The 24,850-nt window shown below is 39.8% G+C and overlaps 1 protein-coding gene across 4 annotated transcripts in view; it reads left to right on the top strand.

The window, feature by feature from the left end:
- Positions 1-24,850, top strand: part of IRS1 (insulin receptor substrate 1) — a 307,581-nt gene that overhangs the window by 241,268 nt on the left and 41,463 nt on the right. For all 4 annotated transcript variants that reach the window (XR_004241993.1, XR_004241992.1, XR_004241991.1 and 1 more), the window contains 2 exons: positions 16,501-16,584; positions 18,139-18,298. The gene's annotated coding sequence lies outside the window, so the exon portion shown is untranslated. The remainder of the gene's footprint in view (positions 1-16,500; positions 16,585-18,138; positions 18,299-24,850) is intronic.

Below are 24,850 nucleotides of genomic sequence, written 5' to 3'. Positions count from 1 at the left end.
GGGTAAATAGCAATAGATTACTTAGTAAATATGGACATTATTATCTTTTTACTGTTCGCCAGGGATCAGTTTGGCTCCAAGATTGCATATCTCATTTCTCAGTAGCTAAAAAGTCTTGATTTGCTCTCAAATATCAGGCCATGTGTTTTAGTAGGCTGTAGAGGTTGTTTTGTCTTGTTTCTTTGGTACCAGAATGGTTATCCTGAGATTTATTGGTAAATTTGCTTAATGCTGTGTTATCAGCTATATTTTGAAACAAGGACTTTGTGTAGTAAGATTTTTTACATTTATATATGGTGACTCCTTTTGTGGTTAAAATGTTCAAGTTTTTGGTGGTTGGGGGTATGTCCATTTGGTTTATGTCTAAATCCTTTCCCTGATTGTCCTGCAAAGTGCTGAGCATGCCCCCTTCAAAAATCAAGCCCATGTCTCAAAAGATGTGCTCAAAGGAGACAATTTAATGTTATGCATGACAGAAGAATAAAAAATAAAACAGCATGCTTAGAAAATTGGCAAAGAAAGCAGAAGAAATCTGGGACTCACATGTTATTTACAGTAGGGTCCTGACTCCAAGGCAAAGTTCTTCCTAGTCAAAAACCCATCTTCAAGGTCATCTTGCCCTTCTTCCCTCAGATTCAGCTGCCTGTATAAATGCCCTTACCTTTGTGAAGGTAGTGGGAGCAGAGGCTCTGGTCTTGAACACAGGATGGGGGAGCATTGCTGGCAGACTCACGCGTGAGCTTTGCTATTATCATCTGCAGAGAGCACTCCCATGCAGAGCCATGCTGGCCTGGGTGGATGCAAAGCTCTGCTCGAGGTTTCAGCACTGAGCAGGAAAGTCTCAGATCTTTGGTGCCATTTGTGAAGTTAGGGAGGTGTGGCTGAAGATCTGATTTTGGTGCCTGTTGCATGGCATGAGACTTTGAAATGCTGATGTTCTTGAATCCCAGGCTAACTAATAGCCCAGGGTGCTCTGTGTTATGGGGCTGTTCACTGGTGTTCTGCCACTGGAGAAATTAGAGTGATTTTCTGTATCCAAGGAGCCCTGACTTTGTTGCAGCTGTTGTAGAAAGGAAAAAGGATTTTATCGCAGGCTGGGCCATGTGTTTGCACAGCTGGTGCTTCCTCTGACTGTTGAGATGTGATCATACCTTCAGCTTCTACTTTGGTGGAGCTGCAGAGTGTGAGGAAGTGGTTCTGGTTTTTGCATCTGTGGTGGATCTTTTGTGACCTGAAGTCAGCGATTGTTTGGAGGACTTGCTGGTAAAAACAGTGGTGGATCTTCATGGTAGGGAGGCAAACAAATCCTACTGGTGGAACAGCATTGTAATGGAAGTTCATTTAAAATTATGTTATGTGCTTTGTTTACACCAGTCTTTTTTAACATACATGCTTAGTAAAAGGAGGGAAGCAGGAAGCAATACAGTAAATGAAGCCAAGTTACTGCACTTAGAAAAATAGATGTCATATTTTAGGGTAGATATTGACTTACATGTATTATACTTCACTGATCTTGCTCCTTGATCACACGATCTGTGCTAATTTACACAAATCTATTTCCTGTAAGTTAACGCAAAGCATTTGTCATGTCTAAGTTCATGGTAACACACAACAATTGGTAGGAATAGCAGCCTAATGATTTCCACTCTGATAATGCTGTGACTTTTGCATAGGTATTTAATTACAGAATTTTGGTTCCTATCAAAAATAAATTTAGCAAATTTATTAGTTTGAAGAAGGATGTTAAGTAATTTTCTTAGACTGCTCAGTACAAATCACTTGGAGTCTATGTAGAAGTCTCTCCTAGCACTGATAGCAACATGAAGAATCACACATTGTTTTGAAAAAGTGTTAAAATTCCCAGAAAATTCTGTGAATCTTTGGGTGAAGCAGTAAAAATATCTCGTATCTGTTAATCTTGTTCCCTCACTTACCCTGCTGTAGCGAACTGTCGAAGGTTATGTAAGAACAAGGAAACTTTCCTTAAAAAACAGAACTTTCAGTGAACATACTGAAGATCAGAGCTTGCCTACTGAACCGGCTCTTCTGTTCAGGTTTGACAGCCTGTGCTTTTTTCTTCTTATTTGTTGAATCCATGGGGAAATAAAATGAAGAGAAAGCAGCATCTCCTCTTTTGTTGCTTCACAGGTTTCAAGGTCCTGCCCATTTCTGGACAGTTTCAGTTTATTTTCCGGTTGCTCCTGCACCAGCTTTGCAAATGAAAGGTTTATTATAACCACTGGTGTAAACCTTTAGGGCAAACAGCCAAAGTGCAAATATGTTGCTACATTTTGACATCCCAAAGGTGTCTAATCACAACAGAATTGTGGTTTTTCTGGTTTCGTAGCACACCTCTGCACAGCCCAGCAGTGGGGTCAGTCAGGGGGAAAAACTGGATTTATTTGTACTATTGCACTTGTAAAAAATCCAGTGAACTAGAAACCACCACTGTATTTCTACTTGCCTGAGTTACATTATTTCAGAAAAGAGCAAGAAACAAGGGGACTTTTGTGTGTGTAAAATGTGGCTGGTTACAGTCACATTTTCCTTGTAGGCATTTGCAGCTAAAATGAGCTGAGATTATCCACAAATCTCATTTCCCCTTGTCTCAGGTGATATCAAGAGCCTCCTAACAGGATTACAAGGACTTTGATTTGCCTCCTGTGCTGACTGCTGACGATGTGGCACTGCTACATGGCAAGAGGGATAAAGGAAGCTGCTGTGCCCGGCACAGTGTACACTCTGGCCTTTCTGTCTCAGTGTTGCTTTTTCTTATTTTAGATAACACTCCATGGGCAGAAAATTTGTCAGCTGACTTTTGTGTTGGCCAAATGCTTTCTCTCACTATAAAAACCAATTTCAATAATTTTTCTAAAAGGACACCAAGCTTGTGTTGGTTTTAAGTGTCAGTTAAGCAGTCCAGATCAAGAATGTGGTAAAATCTTCATCTAGCAAAAGCTGTGGCAGTTGCATTGAACATCCTCCAGAAAAACATAATCCCTTTAATCCCCAGAAGACTTTAACTTGCCCATGTAAAAATCAGATTGTCTTCTCTTCACAAAACCTCTAACAAGCTTTACTAAGTGTCTGATAATAAAAGTGTCCTGTCACCATAACTACACGTCTTTGTCTAGACCAGAACCCATTTAGTCCCCGTCAATGGATATGGAAAAAAAGGAGAGGCAGTCTTGGAGAACCAGTACAGCACATGAAAGATAACTGAGCACCTGTGGAATATGAGCAAAAATAGGTTTGAGTACTTGAGAAAAGTACTAATGAATAGTAAATGTGTGAGAAATAAAAGGAAACAAGGGGAAATTGCCTGATGGTCATCAGTATCTAGTGTCTTATCTTAGGAGTGAAGTGTTATAAAGGAATACTCTGGAGAGGATATCCATGCAATGCAGACAGATGATCAAGCTTTAGCCAAAGCAGCCACTGCTTCTGCAGCAGTATCACAGATTTGGGATGCCATGGTAGGATTCAGGCCCATGCTTGACCAGAGGCACAGCCCAAGGTTGGCATCCCATTGCCAGATGCAGGGAGATGACACTGTGTTTATTGGTGTGTTCACGTTCTAATCTTCAACTCATTCTTTAACTGATTTTCTTCTTGTGCTATCTCAGTTAGCTCTGGGATCTGCAATATAGCAGCCTGGGATGCTCCCATGGGGGACAACACTGTACTCAGATCTGTATGGTGTTATAGTCCAATGTCCCACCAGCCCTCAATAAACTATTTCTCCCACCCAGGAGTTCTGTGATGGGTGGGCTTGTAAGGAGAAGGGGTGCGAGAGAAGCCTAACATCCATGCTAGGGATTTCTTTTGTGGAGGGGCTGTGTGCTTCAGGACCTTTTTCCATATCTCTGAACTTTCATAAATTGGAATGAGTCAGAAGATAGTTGAAGTTCTCACTTAGATTATGCCAACAAATTAGAAGATTTTTATATGCAACAATCAAATATGCCATTTCAACCTTTTTGAAAAAAAGAAGTGAGAAAAAAGTAAGACCCCTTGTTTATTAAATGCCAGTGTTTTTTATTTAGTTACTACTGTTCAGTAATTCTTCTAATTTTCCTTAATTTCTAACTTTTTGTTATTTTTATTCACCTGGATTCTGGCCAAGAACATCAGGATGTCTCAAGACACTGACCCTATGAATATTCTCTAACTCACTCTGTAAGTGAAGATAATTTCTAGAACTGATGTTAGATTGGTCCTGTAGAAATCTTGGTAGCGTTTTACTCTTTGTGAGCAGTGGGGAGTAAAATGAGAGCTTAGTGTCTAGATTATATTGATTTTATAATTTTTTTATTGATGTAAATTAGGTATTTTCACTTTCTCTATTGAAACTTCACTACAGAGGGGGATCTGAACCAAAGTCTTTAAAAGGCCCCACTATAAAACTTTAATTTGTGGCTGATTTCAAAGGGTTTTTTCAAATTTGAAATTCTTTCATCTTTTACATGCCTGTGCTAGAGAAAATATTGTTCACATCCAAATATGTTAAATTATGGTAGTCCCATCTTTATGTACTCTGTTGAGCCCACTATTGCTGTGTTTTTATGTACAAACAGTAACTTTTAACTTTTAGCAGCTTAACAAATTCAGCAATTTTCTAAAAATTAGCTCAAGATTTATCACAGAAAATCTAGCACTAAACAGACAGGCTGGGCTATCACATGGAGTTGGAATGCATTAAAATCCAGTACAATTTAAAAGTTTCAAATATTACACTCTTATGCTTCTACTTCACTGCATTTCTTGAGGAATTTAATGTGAAAGCTGGCCTTTAAGAATGTGAAAAGTTAATATTTCTGCTAAAAAGATGTTTTATTAGGCTGTGCTGTTTTGCTCATGGTGCCATTAGCATATTAATAGCTATGTATTTTAAGAACAGTAAAATACATGTCTCTGTACGGTACAAGATAATGTGAGAAATTAAAAACAGTGGATCCTCTGTCTTCCTACCTCTAGGTAGCTGTAGCATGTGACCTCATTTTGGTCCATGGCTATAAAAATACCCCATCCTTAAAACATAGATGTTACCTCAAATAACCCATCCATACACAGAGTTATATTGCTGGCTTTCCAAATCATACAAATTACTCTGAAGTGAAAACCGCAATGGAAACAGTCCAAACTCACATTCTTGGCTCAGCTCATCATACCCTATGTTATATTTGCCAGTTCCCTTTTCCATGAGCTTTTAGGATCATTTACAGCAATGTTTGTGTGTCACACTGAACACTCAAACCAATGTTATCTTCTCCACGTTCATTAACTGCTGCTATCAAGATATAGTATCAAGAAGGAACAAATTATTGTGAATCACAGGGCACATATATATGGTTTGAGCTTCTTTATTATGTTAAAAGATGGCAGGTTTTATTGTGTTTATATACTCCTTGTAGTAAACATTATAATTCAATACTTCGAAAATAAATAAGGCAATCAAGAGATGGAAAACATTTTTGTAATGTGCCACAAGCTGTCATCTTGTTGCTCAGAGCTTCAACCAATCATTCATTAATTTCTTGGTTGTTAAAGTGCCTTTGAGGGGGTGTTTCTTGAAAAAGGATTTCAATTCAAGACAACATTCAGATAATTGGGATATCTGATCTGCACTGGGCATGTTCCATGAGAAGTAATTTCAGGGGAAAAAAAGAGACATTGTCCAAAATTTCCACATGCATGTAGCACTGGTAGGTGGCAATTCTGCAACGTACAGTCTGTAGTTTATGTTGTTCTGTGCCCCATTAAAAAGATTGATTGCTCCATGATGACTTGGTTATAAGAATCTAGGCTTAGCATCCACTATTTGATAGCTGAAGGCCAAGGTGGACAAAAATTACTCTATGAAGAGGAAAGAAAGAGAATATATGAAAACAGGCTTGAATACAAAGGATAAACTTTTTGATATGTTCAGTTGAGAGGCACAAGTAGGATCCATACTGCTTAACATACTTAGAAGAAGCTAAGGATCAGGTTATGATATTCTACTGTATCTGACATGTCTCATGAGTCTTCCAATAAATCTATTAAAAGCCAGTTGGATTAGGAAAAGAGGATGTTATTCTGTAAAGGTAAGTGTGTCATAATCTCACTATTGAATGGCAAATCCTCTGAAGAATTTTTCCTAGAGTGCTTTGGAACAGATATGTTATTACTATTGTTCACCATAACAGACAAACGGGGCTGAATTATAAAGACAACAACTTCTCCCTGTAGAGGCAGGCTATATAATTCCAGGTCCTGAAAAATGAAGCAGCTACATGTTTAATCCCAGTGTTTGATTTCCTCTTTATTCATGGGAAGGACAGATTAGTTGGTGATTTCAGCCTTGAGTGAGTGTATCAGCTTGCAGGGCAGTTGGTTCTGAGACTACTCTGCTTCAGACTAATGATCTATCAGTAACTTCATGAATGGACTACTACTATGCTTGTAAGTGCTGCCGTGGCTCGTCCCAGGCTTACTGCAGCCTTTTGGTATCAACCACTCATGGATGTTTGTACTGCCACAAACATTTGGATGATGACTGCTCCTCACAATTTTTTAGTCTCATGTGAGTATGGTTATTCATTCAGATGTAAAAATTATTTGCTATTAAATTATTAATTGAAAGATTTCATGTATGTAGTCTGGAAGAAAAAAATTGATATGATGTGAATGACTAGTTACGCAGCATAAATAAAAAGTGGGAAAGAGTCCAAGTGGATATTTCACAAATTCTTTGCATGAGGTTTGTTCATCTCCAGTCCTTTCCCATAGCCCAGTGAAGTCAATGAGAGTTTGGAGCTTTGGCTCAGGCATTTCAATTGTTTGTCCTACAATTACAATAACAAACACAGCAGTAGTCTGTTTGCAAACAGCTGGTAATTGGAAAAAGGGCTGAAGTTGTCAGCAAATGTATTTGTCAGCACTGATTTGACCAGTTGTACACATTACCTTAAATGACATTTCTTCCCTTCCATGAGGAATGTGGAGTCTGTGTCCAACGAGTTTCCTCGGTGGCTGTCATGTAGTGAGCATGGCAATCTGTGGTGTGTAGCCTTTGCATGTTAAATACCCTCCAGCACTTGCTGTTTATTATACAGAATGAATAGGCTAGTTTCCAATTCAGTTATCAAAAAACAGTCCTGGTAACACAGTAGACATATTTGTGACAAGTGGATTTAGGCAGCTCTGTCCAACTTCAGATTTGCCTATTGATAACAGTTAAATGTTCCCTCTTGGCAGAAGATGGCAGGAGAATGATAGCACTTCTAGAAGAAAAAGATATCTCTGTCCAAGCTATAGTTTTTTTTGTTTTTGTTTTTTTTTTTCTTTTTTTTTGTTTTGTTTTGTTTTTTAGGTTAAGAAACATCCTAGTGCACAGTTACCTAAAACAAATTAAGCCTGTGTACTAGTCGCCAATGCTCACAGAGGAGTTTATTGAATTCCCCTACTTTTTTACATCCTTTTTAGAAAGCTCAAGTGTCTCTTCTGAACTTATCTGCATTTCCAAAGGTCCATCTGCCTGAGAACTGTGCTGAATCCCTGGCTACAGTAGAACCCTCCAGTGTGATAGCACAGACAGCTCTTCTGCCTGTGTGATGTAAGTCCTGCTGTTCTTGCACTTTCTCACGTTTTCCTTTCAAGTTTGCAAGAGCCAGCAGCTATCACATCAGCTCACGGCCATTCTCCTGTTTCCTACACTCTGTGTGGAGACACCTTCCTTTTTTTTTTTTTTTGTTATTTTTTTCTAAGAAAGTGAATGAAAAACACAAATTCCAGTCACCAGTCACATTTGTAAGCTGAGACAGGGTTATTGATCTGGTCTGAAGCTTGTATGTTCTTTCTTCTTTATGGTTTGTGGTTGGTCCACAGGTGCTGATAGCAAATGGTTATGGATGACTTGTTAATCATCTCGTGGGTTTTGTGGTTTGTTTGTTGTTTTGGGGTTTTTTTCCCCACATATATTGCCATCTACCCCTGTCGTCTTCTGTTTGATTTGCCTGCTTGCTGTATTAATCTCTGAATACAGAGCAGGTGCCTCTACAGCCTGGACATTCTGTGGAAAAAAAATATGTTGGCTTATATTTCCTTCTAAAATTGCCTGTTTCTTTCTATGGCCTACAGATAGGAGTGAAGGAAGGGGTCACTGGTGGGTGTGCCTCAGCCCTGGCCTGTGTGTCTCATGCTTCTGTTACTCAGGCAGCTGTAAAACCAGGAAATACTATTGGTACTGTTATTGACATATGAAGAAAAAGCAAAGCATAAACGTGAATTAATAAAGTCCTTTGTGAAGCAAAGCAAAAAAATGGATTACACGAGACCAGTTTTGTGGCAAATTATTTTTGTTTCTTGTAGCAGTGGGAAACACAGAGAGTAGAAAGCTCTTATTTCTCCTAATCTCAGACAGATCCCGATTTGGATTCCTTTGGTTAGATAGGAAAAGAGCAGGCTGGAGAGAAGTTATGAATCTTGCTACTCTCCACTGCATTGAAACATACATTACAGGCTTCATGGGAGTGAAATCCTCTCCTGTATTTCATACTTACACTATTGTCACTTCTCGACTGTAGCAGCTACCATGGTTTATTGCACACCTTGTTTGCTACAGTTCCCTTTCCCTAGCTTTTCAGATTGTGGCCATGAAGGTTGATATGGAAGTTTGCCTTTACAGCATACCAGTAATGGATTGAATAATCCGCAAGCAGTCAAGGAAGTGAACATTAATGTTCAACATTAATGTATAGGCAAGGGGTCTATAAAAACATTACTGGTTTTGCAAGCGTGAATTTTGCAGTCATGAGGTTAAGCAGCAGTTGATGAAATTAAATGGCGAAGTGCAGAAATATCAGCAATTCATTATGATGCTCAACAATTAGGAAAATAGCTTGTGTGATGCATATTTGATCAGCTGTGATGATGGCATTGTTGATGATACATTAGCTGTCTAGTGGAAGGGTGTTCTGTCTCTTGTGTGTCTTTTTCTTTACCCTAACATTCTGTGTGCTTTCCTTCATGCTCTTTCCTTGTTGTTTGTAGACTTCTCTTTGGGCTGTTAATGTTTTACATTGGCAAACTTGTAATTATCTTCGGCCACCAACCTGTGATCCAGAGCACAGCCTGGCTCACCACAAACACCCTCACCACGGTTCTTAAAAGGCAAATCCTAAAGTGGAAAATGGAAGACCTGGAGTCAAAATTATCTCATTTCTATTTGTCCCATTATTACAAATGGAAGATGGTTGAATATTATTCTACCAGTAATCATCATGTCAAGGCTAGAAATATTCTATCCATAGGGATCCAGTGGACACTATGCTTTTTAAAATATTCTATATGCATGATAAGACTTTCTTCTCTGTTGGCTTGCTAATCGTTTTGACTATTTCTTTTGAAGTAAGAAACAGATGGCAGCATTCACTGTAATAAACGCAGCAAAACATGCCAGCCAGTTAGGGATGTTTCAACTGACTGAAAACCTGGATCCTTTTCCAATATTTTGGTGATTTTTTCCTCCCTCTGTATGTCTAGAGGAAATTTTTATTTATAATTTGTTTAATAGAATCATAAAATTAGAGATTAAAGGAATCTTAGGTCATTAAATCTCTAGTAATGAACCTAAGAACAAAGAGCTGAAATGCAATTTATGGATTTTTTTGTTTTCCAAAGGTTTGTTATTGTCTGCCAGAAGATAAAAAAACCTCCAAATCAAAACCCCTTGTTAAGGTGAACCCCATCCCTCACTTGAACATACAGTATAAACTGTATCTGTGTATGATCTTAAAATATTTACTATTTTTCAAACTCTCCTTCATTCAAGGAGTTAATTTTCAAATATTGTAGCATTTAAATATCTTTCTTCAATCCTTAATGTTATGTTCCCAAAATTGTGAAATTGTAATTCCAGGAGTTCATTTCTCAGCAACATTTTACAGGCAATATACGCCCTTCTCACTTCCTCATCAAGGGAGATTACTGTCCTCACATTTCCTACCAAAATTAGGAAGAGTTCAAGATATTTTAGATCCCTCAGAAAAAGAGATTCTTCTTTGTCTCGTGCTATGAAACTGAAATTAGAGGTCACTGCTGAAAATGCAGGTCACTACTGATCTGCTCCTTAAGCACCTGTTAATACTTTCTAGCAGTCAAGTATTATTGAGAGTATGGGAAAAAAGGCATTTTGGCTTCTAATATGTGTTTTAGTCCCTGGTTATGTAGTGCTTTGATCATTTTTTGTTAGGTATTTTGCAGTCCTGTCCTCACTTTTCCACTGTTTCACCTCAGAAGGAGAACTATGCAGATTTCACTGCTCTAGGATTTTCAGTCCAACTACTATTTTTTAAATTTTATTTTATTCTACTGCTTTTTGTTGCAGCATTTCTATTCTTAAGATTATACTCTCTAAATGTCTACTTTAATACCATTATGTATATTTTTCTACTAATCTTGTGGAATCACTCTTCTTCAATGACTTCTCAATTGTAGTCAATGAGCTTCTAAGGATGTGACTTAAAGCAAAACTGGTGCCACTTATTAGGGTTGATGTAGCCTATGAAAGATGAAATTCTGCTTCAGGCAGTAAAGCAATTTTCAAAGCACCATATTGGCTTTTATCAGGGTTGGTCTGCTCTTCCTAAATGAAGACATTCAGTCTGTTTATGGGCGACTATGGTCACTCTGGGAAGCATTTGGTGGTAGTTAAGGGTAAAATACTGATTGTTCTTCAAAATTAGAAACAACTGGTAGTTCTTCAGTGATGATTTAAATTTCTTTTTAAAATTCTTTCAAATCACAAAGCTGTGTGTTATTCAGAGATTGAATGCATTTGAACTTATGGAACTTTTCATTTAATGATGCTCTCCATTGTTTTTGGCTAAAGCCCAAGCCTCACATCCTTAGTTGCAGGATTCCTTTCTGCAAACTCCATCCTTTGCTGAAGCCTCAGTGTAACATGAGACCATCCCTGTTTCCCAGCAGGCAGCACATTAAAGGTCTGCCTGGTGACCAGCTGCAAAGACAGGTGTTATTCTGCTCTTATTTTTTCTTTTCCTTTACTTGATCTTGTAACTTCCCTAACACACTGTCAAGGCCTGAATGAAATGAATGATTAAACTTTATAAGATTGGAAAAAGCTCTGATTCAGGCAGTGTGGAGCTGGGGATTTTGGTCTAAAGTTGAATGTCCTTAACCGCTTGTTTGCCACATTTTCTTTGGGACTGCAAGAAGCTGAGCCAAACTGGAAATCCAGCTCATAAGGATAACTGCAGGGATCACAGGCATTGAGCATTTATCTTTTCAGGGCACTTAGCACTGGCAGCACAGAAGTGTACATGCCGCAGGAGCCTCAAGGGTTGGATATGGCACACTTGTACTCTGCACACAAATGTTTCCATGTAAAAATCTGAGAGCCCTCAGTGCACCCCTCACTGGTATCTATCCCACACCCATGGTACCTGTGTGTTGAGTCTGTCTCACTGCAGTCACAGGCTGTGTGAATCAGAGACTACCTCTGTAGTTTCACGGAAGAATAAGTAAGGTTAAGAAGAATGATGTGCAGTGAGATCCAGTCCAAAACCCAGTCTAGTTGCCTGCCCCGTCATTGATGAAATGTAACCCTTCTTCCTGCTTTTTTCACTATTGCATGCTCCCAATATTCTGTTTAATATGTAATTTAAACCACAGCCTTCTCTGCCACAGTTAGTTTCTCATGCTTGCCTGTACAGTACCATGCACACCTGTGGTGTTCTCCTGGTAACACAGAATCACACATTTTAGGAGCAGATTATTTCTCAGAGGACAGCAACTGCTCTAACAACAAAGAAGCGACACCTGGAATTTAAACCAATCCACAGGTTTAACTTTCTTTCTTACCAGTGAGAACAGCTCAGTCCAGTAATGCTCTATCCATCACTTAATATAATTCTGGGTAAGATTTAACACTCTACATCGGCTTTGTGGACCAGTCTCAGCCAGTTGGCCCACATGTGGTTATTGCAGCCTGGATGACTCACTCTATCCCTTGAAATATCCCTTGAATAGTAAAACTTCAATTCATACTAGTATTTCTCTGTTCTAGAAGAGTTCAGGCAACATTCTGAATATTTATCAGCATTTTATATTAAGTTTTAAAAATTATAGTGAGCTAGAACATGTAGAAATGCTGACAGTTCTAGGTTTTATTTCTTTCTCCTTTGTCTGTCTTAGGTAAAACCCAAATGATGCTCACTGGGATTTTCCTTAGGAGTTGAATAGATTTGAGCCAGACCTTATTAAAGATATTTAAAGCAAATACCCATGCTCACAAAACTGTATCAGGATATCTCATGTGCTGGACATGAATAGTGATAATGTTCTTGTGTCCACTGTGCTCAGAGATTTCTACTACCCCTGACCAAAATGCTATCCTTGACTTAAAAAAATACTATACATCATTTACTGCCTAAAATTGTATCAAGCTGGAGATTTTAGTCAATGGCAGAACTCCTGCTTGTGTCAATGGAAGAAAGTGCAACAGTTATAGTTGAAAGTTGCTTTAGATGCTTCATATTATTTGCTTTTAAACCAGAAGTGTATCTGGAGCCTCTGTTGCTTGAGGCAAAACATATTTCTTGGAAATTACTCTTACAGAAATCAGGGATTGACAAGCTTACATTTTTGAGTACAACAATCAAGATATCAGTGGACAGAAATATTCCTTTAAATTTTTCAAGATTATTTACCTCGGTAATGTATAAAATAGTATAGACTTACAGATCCTGTTTACTGGAAGGGGCCTTCACAGGAAAAGTGTGACCTTGTAACAAAGCCTGTTTCCCTCTTTTTCTTTGCTCTCACATGGGGTGTAGCTGAATTTCCATAACAACGCCAGTGAAGCTGCAGTGATATCTGACAGTAGAGCTGTGGTGCTCCCTACTTTCAGTTCAACCCTTGCTTTAGATGTACCACTGCTCTTGTATTTCCATTGCAATCTGCTTGGGCAAAGCAGGTTAGGAGTCGTTCTTGTGAGAAACACATCCACACTGCCCAGGTAAAATGAGAGCATGATGCCCAAGGCTCAGAAGAATCAGACCCAAGCCCTGGTTCAGTGGTCCCCTGTTGTGTACCAGCCACTGCACTGTCTTAGCACAGAAAGAGTTCAGAGTTTCCCCACTCTCTGCTTTCATGCCAGCCAGCCAGTGGCTTCAGGTTCACTAATAAGAAATTCCTTGCCTTGGGAAGTCATTGAAATAGTATTTGCAAATATTACTTCCAGTGTAGTTTTTCAAAGTACTTTTTTAAAAAAAAGTCAGTGATTGTGTTCAGTCAAAAGTGTGTTAAAGCATCAGTAAAAGATAGAGCAAAACTTTTAAAGCAACAATGGATTTTTTTTTTTTTTTTTTGAGAATTAATACTTAGATGCTATAAATTGGGCCTGCTACAGCTAAGTATTACAAAGGTCTGAACTGTGGTATTCTTATTAGAGGAATATTTCCCATTGAATTGAAATAACTTGCCCAGAATTCCTACGTGTCCATATTTTTCCAAGTCATATCACAAACACCTTTGGAAAGTAGAGATGGATGTGCTGACAGCTGTGGAGTTGATTCTTCACTGCTGCTAATTATAGCATGGCTGAGTTCTGCAATAGGGCATCACACAAAATATTTGTCTTATCTGGACAAGTCTGATAATCTGGAGAGGAGTAATTATTTTCTTCCCTGCTCAAAATGGTCTGCAGATACCAGGAAAAAAGGCAAACCTAGTTAGGGTAAGTGACTTCTAGCATTTTTTTGAAGATCTGCCTAAAGACTGGGGGTCCCTCAGATAATCTGGTGTAATTTTTTTTATAGTTGTCTTCTGTTCTGAGGAAACTTTGCTCTTTCTTTTCCCTCAGACAGCAGGGATACTGGATGGGCATTAAACAACAATTCCTTCTGGTTTCAGAAGAGATTAGTTGAGCTGAAGAACCGTGGAATTTGTCTAAGCATTGGTTAACCCCATTACAGTGGGTTGTTAGGTTAGTGGGATACCAAAAGTGCCTGAATGTGCAGTGCTTTGTTCTATGTTCCTTTTAAATCAAGGGTTTATTTCTGAGATTTCGGCTGTGGCTATGACTTGAGACTTCTTTCCCAAGGTTTTAGGATTTAACATTTTGATTCAGGGTCTGGAAGTATCTTGGAAATGTTGATGCTGACTTTGGGATGAGTTGCTGTACCACAGCAACTGTACTAGCAAGAAGAATGCCACACCACCTCTCTGTGGCCATGTACCGAGGCTGGCCCACAAAAGGGTATCTTTAATTCCAAACAGCCATTCATCTTAGGCTTCATGTGCAGAAATGTGCTCTTGCACAGTAAGATTTAATTTTGATTTTCTTACCTTGATATGCTGTTGATTTCAGTGATATTTCATCTAATTTTCCTTTGCCTGTCACATGCAGAATCCAGCTCTGAGAGACATGGAAAAGGTCCTAACACGTAGGGCCTGACATACTTCACTAAAGAACAGACAGAGAGAAGGTGAAACTTTTGAGACATATCTAATAATGTCTCCACCTTTCTTCTCCCGCTGGGAAGTCCTTGAAGACAGCACTTGGCTGTAGAGTAAGTCAACGCAGCCCTGAGTGGACTGGCAGAAATTTGTATAAATGGGTCTGCCAGAAGGGTAGAAAGTCGTTTCATAGCTTGTGACTTATGAAAGATATGGAAAACACCACCAAATTTCAAGTGTGTATGGCCACATTCTCTATAAAACAAACCCTGTGAAACTCCTACCCTGCTGTGTTGAGAATTGAGAGCAATGCCGATCTGAAGGTTCAATTTTCAGCTACTGTCTCCTTTTGAGCCTCTGATAGCATGAGAACATGGGCATCAAAAAGCACCGAGGCTGGTAGATTCATGTGTTCCCTGCAGGCACATCCTACACTGCACCTACTGCAGTCCTGAGTTCTGCACTAAAAAAGATGTGGTTTTGTTGCAGATGCAAAGGTATTTAGGGGTAAATCAGAACAGCCTTGTCTCTGAAAGACACAAGGATGTTTCTTTGTGAGTGAAAACCCTGAAAAAATAAAATAAGCAATCTTCTCTAAAGATCCATCACAGAATGCATTAGCCAGCAGAGGCAGCACTGTCAGAAGTAGTGACAGAAAATAGCTTCTGAGAAAGTGAAGCGTGTTTAAGTTCTTTCAAGTAATAAGGGATTTGCTTTCAGCTCTGTGGGAAATACAAGACTTGATAAACATCAGATATGAGCTGAAGCTACAATAGAATCTGTTTGCATTTCTGTATTTGGATTTCAAACAAAATTCCAGAGAGTTTGTAACTAGGGACTTCTGTCAACTTGTTGTTAATATGTGACACCTATATATAAACACAAGATCAGAAATTGAACTAAAAAACAAATTTAGGTTCTGCAGATTGACAAGATACCATACATCTTCCAAATTACGATATTTATTTCTGTATGTTATTAAGTAGTAGCAGCAAAGGCAACAGAATACATTTTGGATAACCCCCTTTAATAGTAGGCTAAGTTAAACTGATTTTAACTTGCAGTAGGCTGGTGAATATACCCAGTCAGTTACTGTGGCTCAGCCAATTTGAAGTAGCTTGAATTCCTTGCATCATCTGGCAGGTGTAACTTTTTGTTTTGGGTAGCGGAAAGCTGTTGGCTGCCCAAATCTCAGATATCTCAATTTTCACAGACTAACTGCATTTCTGGACTCCTGTCTACAAAAGGTAGAATGTGATATTCCTTCATGGAGGTTTATAAAGATACAGCTGTAGAAGTAACACACTTTCAGTGTAAAAGGACCCAATTCTGCAAATCATGTTCTGTTAGTACTTTTCCAAGATATCTCATTTGTATTTCTTATTGGGTTTTTTCCACAAAAACAACTAATGCTACTCCAAATCTCAACCCTGTACTGCACAAAAGCTGTGCATTGAGCTGGCACCTCCTTTCTCTTGAAAGCATTTGTAATTTCATTTTTGGACTGTAAGGAACGCTGCTGATATGAAAAACACCAGCTTCTCCAAATGCATTTCTCACCACAACATAATGACTATAATCCCATCATCAGATTTATCATGTTTTAATTTGACCAGATATGTCAGTAGTTTAGAGGGTTTTGCACTAATAAATTGCTTTAGGGTAAAGTGAAGTACCTTCAAATCATTGGAGATTTCATTGTGGAAAATTTTGCAAAGCTGCATATCCTAAATGGCTGCACTCCAGAGTCTGGAATTCAAATCTCATTTACCGTAAATGACTGGCAACCAGAAGATGTAGAAGTTTTTTTAAACATACCTAATAGAATATAGAGGAAAGGGGGCTGATTTTTCAATTCCTATATAATGCAACTGGATTTATTCAAGAAATTAACTGTAAATAAAGGAAATACTTGTTAGATAGTAATTGTGATAACGTGTAATACTTGAAAGCAATACTGTGAGATTTGACATGTTCTCAAGTAGTGGATATAGAGCTTCTTTTGTTGCTTCTGTGTCATTTGGTGATCCCTTTCAGGTGTGATTGTGGAAGAGCTCAGTGCTGATCTGCAGCCTCAAGCTATGGAAGCCCAGTGGGAAGAGAGAAAGACTTAAATGGAAGGTGAGTGCTTTTCAAAGTCCCACATCTGAGTCCCTAATGGAAGTTACATGGATGTGGGTGGGGTCTAACCTAGGAGTCTAATGTTCAGCTGGCAAATCGATGCTCATTATCCATGGTCCTCCCTACCCTAAGCCACCACCTGGAAATCAAGTGCCTAAAAAAAGAAATTTGGCATCTAAGTATGGACTGTTATTTTCAAAACTATGTATTGACTTAGATAACAGCTGTTTGAGTGGACTAATAGGCACTGTTTAGCTCTACATGCTTTCAGTATGCAATTAAAAATACAGTAGCTTCCATTCTAATTTTGGTAACTGACAGTTACAATTATGAACATTGAGAGGAATAATATTTTGCAATAAAGAAGTTTTTCTTTATTGCTTTGGGGGGAGTTATTTATCCATCTGCTGCATCCCATAGCAGTCATTCCTTCCCCCATTCATACAAAGGAGCTCCTTCCAGTTTCCTCCAAAGAAAAAGTTTCTATTTTGAGGAAAAAGAAGGAAAGCAAAATAGAGCAGAGAACAAATGATGTCTCTAAATATTAATGAAGGACTTTTAGTAGGTCTTGCCAAATACTGTGAACTAATTAGGCTCTTGATGGGCCACATAGTTCCCATTGCCACAAGTAGTAGACTAAGAAACTTGGATTCTATTTCTGTCTTTGCCATTGACTGGCTGGTGTAACCCTTGGCCAGACATTTAATTCCTTTGTGGTTTTGTTTTCCCTATTACACATAGCCTGTTTTGTCTGTTTGGTTTGTAAGCATGCCTGGACAAGGATTGTCCCTAATGATTGTATCATGCCAAGCTGACAGAGCTTCAGTCTTGGCTGGACCTTTGACATGCTACCTGGGTATAAATTATTATTGTGTTAGTACAGTTATCAGTTATCCCAGTTTATGTTGCACTGACATTTTGCTTCTTTGACTCTTGGTAGTGTGGGTGAAATCAGAGTGGGTCCCCATGTATTCCCACAGCGGGAACTGTTGAGCCATAGAAATAAAATAATCATAACAAAGCATTTGTTGAAGCCTACTGTGCAATCCTGGCACCATTTGGGTGGTTGTAACAACTCTTCCTTTCTTTGGGCTGAATCAGTTTTGGGATAGAGATTGTCATGCTTTGAATGGGAGCCACAGTCTCTGCAAGACACCGAATGACTGTGGCAGGTCACATCCCTTGGGTTAAACACCCTTTCTCAGAGCCATGGCACTTGCTGGCTCTGCAGGGATGTCGTGGGCTGGGTGTTCTCAGACACTGAATTACCCTGGGTCTCACACAGTTCCCCTCTGAGCACAAGGGGAATCCCACTCCCTTTGCATGGGAATGTAAAGGGGGTGGAGATAAACCAGAAGTCACACTGTTAGATTGGCTACAGATAAGAGGTTTTTTAGATCAAAGGCACCAATGACAATTTTATGAATATAAATAGAGTCAGAGGAATATTCCTAGAAAGAATATCACTCAATGTGCTTAATTGTGTTCTAAGTAGCTTTGTCAATATGTCTCTCAACTTTTCAAATATTGCCCTACATGTGACTGCTTTCACAGGCCCTCTGAAACCAGCCCTGCTGGGAGTCACTTGTACTGCTGCTGCTGTCCAGTGTGGCAACCAAGCACGAGACCATCCTTTTGGGCTGTGATCAGGAGGTATTATTTTCTGTCCTGAGACCTGAACAGGCAGATCTCTTCACCCCACTGTATTTTGAAGGTATGCCTTTGAGGGCTTTCAGAAAGGGGATGGGAATAAAACTTAACCAATAAATGGAAACCCACAAAACTTTGGCCCAGGGGAAAGGCTGGCATTGTTCATAAATGAAAGATCGTGAGGTGTGACTTTAGAGATTGGGGCAATGTCCGTGGCATACTTTTCAACAAGGTGATTGGTGAGCTGTGCTGGCTGTAGAAGAAGCAATTTCACAATACTCATGGAATAGGAATAGCACTGGAGGGAACAGTGTAGCAGGTAAGAAAAATTGCCTTTGTTTTTAAGTAAGTCTCACTTTGATAAATATATTCTTGAGCAGCTCAGACCTTACACATTAAATAAATTATCATGATCAGGTTGGCATGTTCCAGCAAACAGGTACCATGCACTATTGATAAGAACAGTTGCAATCTGGGGAGTAATGGATTATGTCTGAATAAGAGATTATTATTGTCAACTCTTGAGAATATGTAAAATCAGGAAATTTTAGGAATGCTTATTTTTTCATACTGTTACAAATGGTGGCTTTTTCTAAGTATGAGGTGATTCCTGTTGCTGAAATGTATATTTATACTTGAAGTTTTTCCAGAGCAGCGTGGAGAATTAAATCTCTTATGGATGATACTGATTTAAATTATGTGAATTTAGGTACAAAATATAGGCGTTTACTTGTTCCATAAAGGTTTGAAACCCCTTGTAATCCAGCACCTACTCATGACACTTTCCCCTAAACTCAGGAGTGTGTGACTGCTGAGGACCAGAATTTATGATCACCTGTTTGCTTATGATGATCTCTGTTTTGATTCTTCTTGGAGGTGTGTACAAAATGGCTCTTTTAGCTGGGAATCACCTCAGTGTCCCATGTTTGTACAGCACCCAGACAGAGCACTTGTTTCATGGCTGGGCCTCTGCGGAGCTTCTACCATTCCAAAAAGAGGGTGCAGTAAAGAAAGAAATAGTTTTGTTGATGGATTTAGTGTGGCTTTTAGTGCAAACATACACTAAATGAAGTCTGGGCAGAAGTTTAGTTCTTCGGTCTTGCTGTTAATTTCCAAATGTACCAAAAAAAAGCCTGCTTAGCTCTTGACCTTACAAGGTGCTGAGCACATTTGGGATCTCCAGAGGTTGCTCAATACTGAACACAGGTTCTTTTCTCTTAAAAGAAACTGTTGCACTTTAGACAGAGGCAGCTTGGAGTTGTCTGAAATGGCAAATGTTTTGGAAGAGATGTAAATTACTGTTGGCTTTTGTAACAGTGGGCTCTTTGGAAACATTCCCCTTGAATAATGTTAAAAGCAATTCCAGCTTCTGTAATTTAGCTCATCCGTATCATCAGCATCAATAAAAAAAAATATTTACAGATTCCAGGCTCACCAGGACCTTTCCAAGAGCTGGCATACTCAGAGCCAAGTAACTTATAAACAATGAGTATTGATCTCAACAAGTGTGTATGTTCTTGCAGGGTGTTTATGTGTGCTGAACTGGCACCAGAGATGAAGAGCTTCAGTTGCTGCCATTATACTTGCAGAATCACTACTAAAGTTGCACTGGCAGATAAAATCCTGCAGTGTCTGAGAGGCTACCCAGGTGTGATCTATTAACAGATATGAATAGTGCAGGAATTAAGTTGTATTTTAGCTTACGGGTTGTGAAAATATGAAGACTTTTAATTGTTGTATTCTTTGGCCTCTATATGCACCATGTTTTGTAGCGCTATTGTGTACCCTTAGAATAATTGCCTTCATGTTACTTGCACGTCAGAGGAGATGTGAGACCTGTGAGGAGAACTATAGTTTTCTAAGAACCTCAGGCTTTGCTGCATTTCCATGGCAGTAACTTGTGTACCACGGCAGTGGCAGGAGTGCAAGGCCAGGTCCTCAGCTGATAAAACTGTGCACAACCAAAACAGCTTTGATGGTGTCCTGCACTGTTGGGTTCAAGCACTCAAGGACACGACTGTCAAAAGGGAACTGCTTCACTGCAGAAAGGTATATCAGAGCAGGCACAACACCAGGTGCTCTGATTCCTTCCTCTTCCAGTGTCTCCCAGGTTTACTTCCACTGTGTTTGTGCCAGAAGAGACTGTTGCAAGGTGTGACACAAATTAAGCTCCTTCTGTCCTATTAGTCCTGTGTGCAAATTATGCAATTGAATAGGAAAGTAGACTCAATATAGTTTGTTTGTAGCACAGTGTTTGGGGACTAGATCCCATCAGCTTTATGGCTTTCAGCCTAGGCTTTCAGACACAGATCCTCAGAAACCTTTTGCTTTCCCCCTTTTTTATGAAACTGTGTTTCTTCGTCCCCCAATTTAGTTCAGCTCCCGCACAAATGATGAACCTTACTGTTACCAGAGACCTTGTTTCTGCAGTTTTCCAAGGGCCAGAATCCTGCTTAACCCGCTGAGCATGACAAATACAGAGAAATATTTCTCTGATCTTGTTTTTTTGGTTTTTTTTTGTTTTTTTTTGTTTTGTTTTGTTTTTTTTGTAGCAACAAGGAATTATGTCTCTTTTCCCTGTCATGATCTGTTGAAGACATTTGTTTTTGTTGGTTCTCTTAGTATAATTTCCAGAGCAATAAGCTAGTGCAGCCCCTACTATGGTTTGAGCTCATTCAACTCCATTTTCTACTCTCACTAAATTTCTGTGTTCCTATGGCAGAGTTCCTAGGCCATTTTTCAGTCCTCATGCTATTTCAAAATATGTTTCACCTGCCACACAACAGTGGCATGAGATCATGAGATGCCTTTAGTTTCCCTGTCTTGATGGAGGATACGCATAAGACACACTGTAAAAAGACTGCCTTTTTCTTACCTACTTGGACTGCTTTTTCATTCATGTAATTGAAACCTGTTGGCTTTTGTACCAATGCCCAACTTAAAAATATTAAATGTGTCATCTGCTTTCAGGCTGATAGCATGTTCATCTTCTGTAGCAGAGTTGTCCCCTAGCCCTGTGTCTGTGCTGGCAGGTACAAACTCTTTGCAAGTGGCACCATTCTCAGTCTGGCCTTGGCCTGGCCTGTGCTCGTGTTTGCACCTGCAGTCTGAACGCCTGCCTGCAGGGCTGTCCTCGCTCGCGTCCGTAAGGACTCTTGTCACATCCTTGATGGCACAGTCATGTCCACTCTTCATGGCTTTCACTCAGGCTGCAGGACAAGTGTCTATCAAACTGGAATAGCATATAAAGACTCGTGAGGTCCTTTTGTTCTTTCTCTTTAAGTTCTTTTCCTAGATCCAAGTCACCTGCTCATCCCAACACATACTGGGGCTTGCTGTTCAGCTTAGCTGATAATGGCTCCTCTGCTTCCTTGTGCTTTTTGTTTGTTTAGAGCTTTGTTTATTAGAGCTTGTTGTTGTTTCACTTTTGTGCAGTATGCAATACTCAGATGGCTGCAATCCCACTGCCTAATTAACAGCAAAATACCAAGAACATTGCAGTGCTTCTGAATCAACCATTTCTCTGCATTGTTCTGTCATGTGACTGGCTTCTCTTTGCAGACACCCACTGCTTGCAGGTAGAGGGTGAACATCAATCAGTTGCCTGAATTAAGGGCCTTAAGAGCTTAGGGAATAGTGGTAGACATTAGAGAGGTATGTAAACACCCTCAAGATGTAAACTCAAAGTAATTTTCTCATTTTCTGAAAGCTGCAGCTTCTATGAAGCTTCAGAACCTCTGTTTTCCCAGGCTGAAGACAAAAAATTACATTTTTTACACTGAGCACCATGTGCTATATTCAGTGATGGTGTGCAGGGCTTAAAACTTCTTGCAAGAGATCTGTTGCACGACCTAAAACCGCTTGGTTGTGTGTAACAAAAACTTCCCTTCACTCATACTAGACTTCTAGAGTCTTCTTCCTTTAAGACAGAGCCCTCTCTTCTACAACTATGGAGAAGGACAAGGAAGGTACACACAGCCTTTGTAATACCCATGTAATATGAATTCATCCTGCCTCAGAAGGTAAAAAATTGCAAGTGAGAGGAGAGAAAAGATGCTCTTTCTGGGCTTTTAAGTTGATATTTGCCCTTTTTTGCATGTTAGCAGGATCACCATCTACATAACTTAGTTGGCAAATGCATAAAGCTGTAGTCAAAGCCTTTGTTTTGTGTTGCACAATGAGATATTGTATTTCATTTCTCCTGTAAGATGCTTTATACTATTCCAGAGTGTCTTAGCCAGCTTTTTCTGGCTCCAAGCAAATACTTTTAATAACTGAGACTGACCAAAAGGATGTTGTCTTCTTCTGTAGTTTAGGCATGAGGTATGATAGATCACTTTGTTACTGTCAAAGAATGGATTTTTTCACTCCATTGGCAGCATGCTTAATTCAGCATCTTGTTATTCTGCTCTGGCTCTGCTGCCATTTGCCAGGACAGAAAGAGGAGAGGGAAGAGGAATTTTGCCTTTGAATGTTCTGCTGAAGTCACTCATTTTTATTGAGAAGAAAAAAATATTTTGTCCTATTTGGAAATTAACTCTGCAAATTGACTGACACACTGCTGGAAGAATAAATAGTAAAATACAGGGTTGCTTGTCTATATCTGACAATGTGGATTTCTTGTGAAAAATTGAAGTACTGGATAGCACCCAAATGTAAAATCTTGTGCTGGCTAAAACTGAAGTGTTCTTAAAATCAGCTTCATCTGATTTTGGCTGTAGGCTGAAAGGGCTAGAAGTTCAGTCTCATGCAGACAATCACTTGGTGAGATTGCAACCCCTCACCTTTCTAGTGAAACCATCCTGTTCGATTAGGGCTTGATTATCTTTTCAAATCAGTTTTATGTGAGGAAAATACCACTGAATTCATCCAGTGGTTCACTGGGGGGAGTGTCTTGATTCTCCTCTTTTTCCTGCTCCTGCTGGCAGGATTTTATGTGAGCAGTTTTTAGAAGGGCCCATGCTGAGAGTCCCTGCAGCGTGTAATTCACAGGCCTGGAGGATTTTGTCAATAGGTCCTGCTTTCCCTAAATACCTGTTGCACAGTGTCGTTCTGGGAGCAAAATGTCGATGGCTGATCCCTCTGGTGCCCTTCCTGCTCTGCTCCACACAGCCCTGCCATGCCAGGGGACTGGGGCTGCATCAGGCAGCGTGAGACCCTCACTGCATCTCTGGGATCCTGCCTTCTCATTCAGGGCCTTGTTCATTTGCATTCTGCCTGAAATGTCCTGAACAATGTCTTTGGGAACGTGGGGCTTGGGGTGGTCGTGTCTTTTCACTTGAGTGTAAGAGGTTTGTTTTTTGGGGTGTGTCTCCATTGTGGCTGAAGATGCGATGGCAGCTGTGGGGATGGAGCAGAGCTGCACTGAACTGTCTGTGGGTGATGATGGAGATGTATTCCAGGGCACACAGGAATCACTAGAATTTTGCTAATGTAGGACTCTGTTGAACCCTCAGCTGAGGCTCTTGCACCTTGTCAAGTTCTGTGCTGTCACAGCTACAATGTGATACGTGCCTGTGTTGGCTGAATGTGCTCCTGTTCCTGGGAGAGCTACAGCACCTCAGGTCATCAGAACTCCCACCTGGAGGTGTGGGCTCTCAGACCAGCAAGGTAGGTTCTCATGTGAGCAGGGCAGCACCCAGTACCTTTGGATAGGCTGCTGATTACCAAAATCTCACTGTTAAGAAGGCTGAATAAGATTTTAAGACATGTTAGATCCAATTCATTTTATTTGAGAGTAATGCAGTACTGCCTTTTGGTAGCAATAGTCAGTTTCATGTAACTGTTTGGGAAGGATGGACTTGTCCTGGTGGCAGGTGTCACCAGTTCCAGGGACACTTGGACTCCAAAGCCAGGCTTGGACTGCATCCGTCAAGTTGCTGAAAAAGTCTCAGATCCAAACATATCCCACAAAGGTAGTGCTTGAAGACTAGGATGTGAATTTTCCAGTTCTGGCCTATTGCAATCAAATTTTGTAATAAATCCAGAGCAGACGTTGCTAGATATTTTTTCAGATTCTGCTCAGACTGTATGGTTAGACTACAGTGTGTCACTTTTCTAAATGGGTAGTCTATGATTCCACAAATTTTGGCTGTGTAAGCCACCTCCGGCTCTGTGCAACAGGATGGTGGGCTCTCTTTGGTGTGTTGATATGCACATATGGTGCATAGACAGTTGGTGAATTCTAAAGGAATGACCTTCAGGACTGACATTCTTCTATATTTTCATGTTTTTGTCATGCTGTGGTAGATTTGTTCATTCCTCTTTCATCTCGTCTGAGTGGAAAACTCTGCAGTCTTCCAGACAGCGTCTCTCTCTCTCTGTCTTTCTCTCACTCACTCAGACCATCTGTTCCCAGATTACAGATTTCTGTGCATGGGTACCAGGTAACAGACGTGACTTCGCCCAATAACTACAGCAAAAAAGGCTTTCACACACTCTCCACAATCTGTGAACATATGATCAGTCTAGGATAACATGTCGTGCCAAACACACCAGAGACATTTCTATGCAGTAACAGAATGAACCCTGAATTCAGGTACTTGGCAACCCCAAACCTGACGTTTCCTCTGCGTGTTTGAAAAGAGGCCTCTCTGCCCACAAGAAAGTGTCTGTT

The sequence above is a fragment of the Corvus moneduloides genome, chromosome 10 (assembly GCF_009650955.1).
Source record: "Corvus moneduloides isolate bCorMon1 chromosome 10, bCorMon1.pri, whole genome shotgun sequence".
Lineage (NCBI taxonomy): Eukaryota > Metazoa > Chordata > Aves > Passeriformes > Corvidae > Corvus > Corvus moneduloides.
The sequence above is the reverse complement of the archived record's forward strand: the minus strand, read 5'-3'. Positions and strand labels throughout refer to the sequence as shown.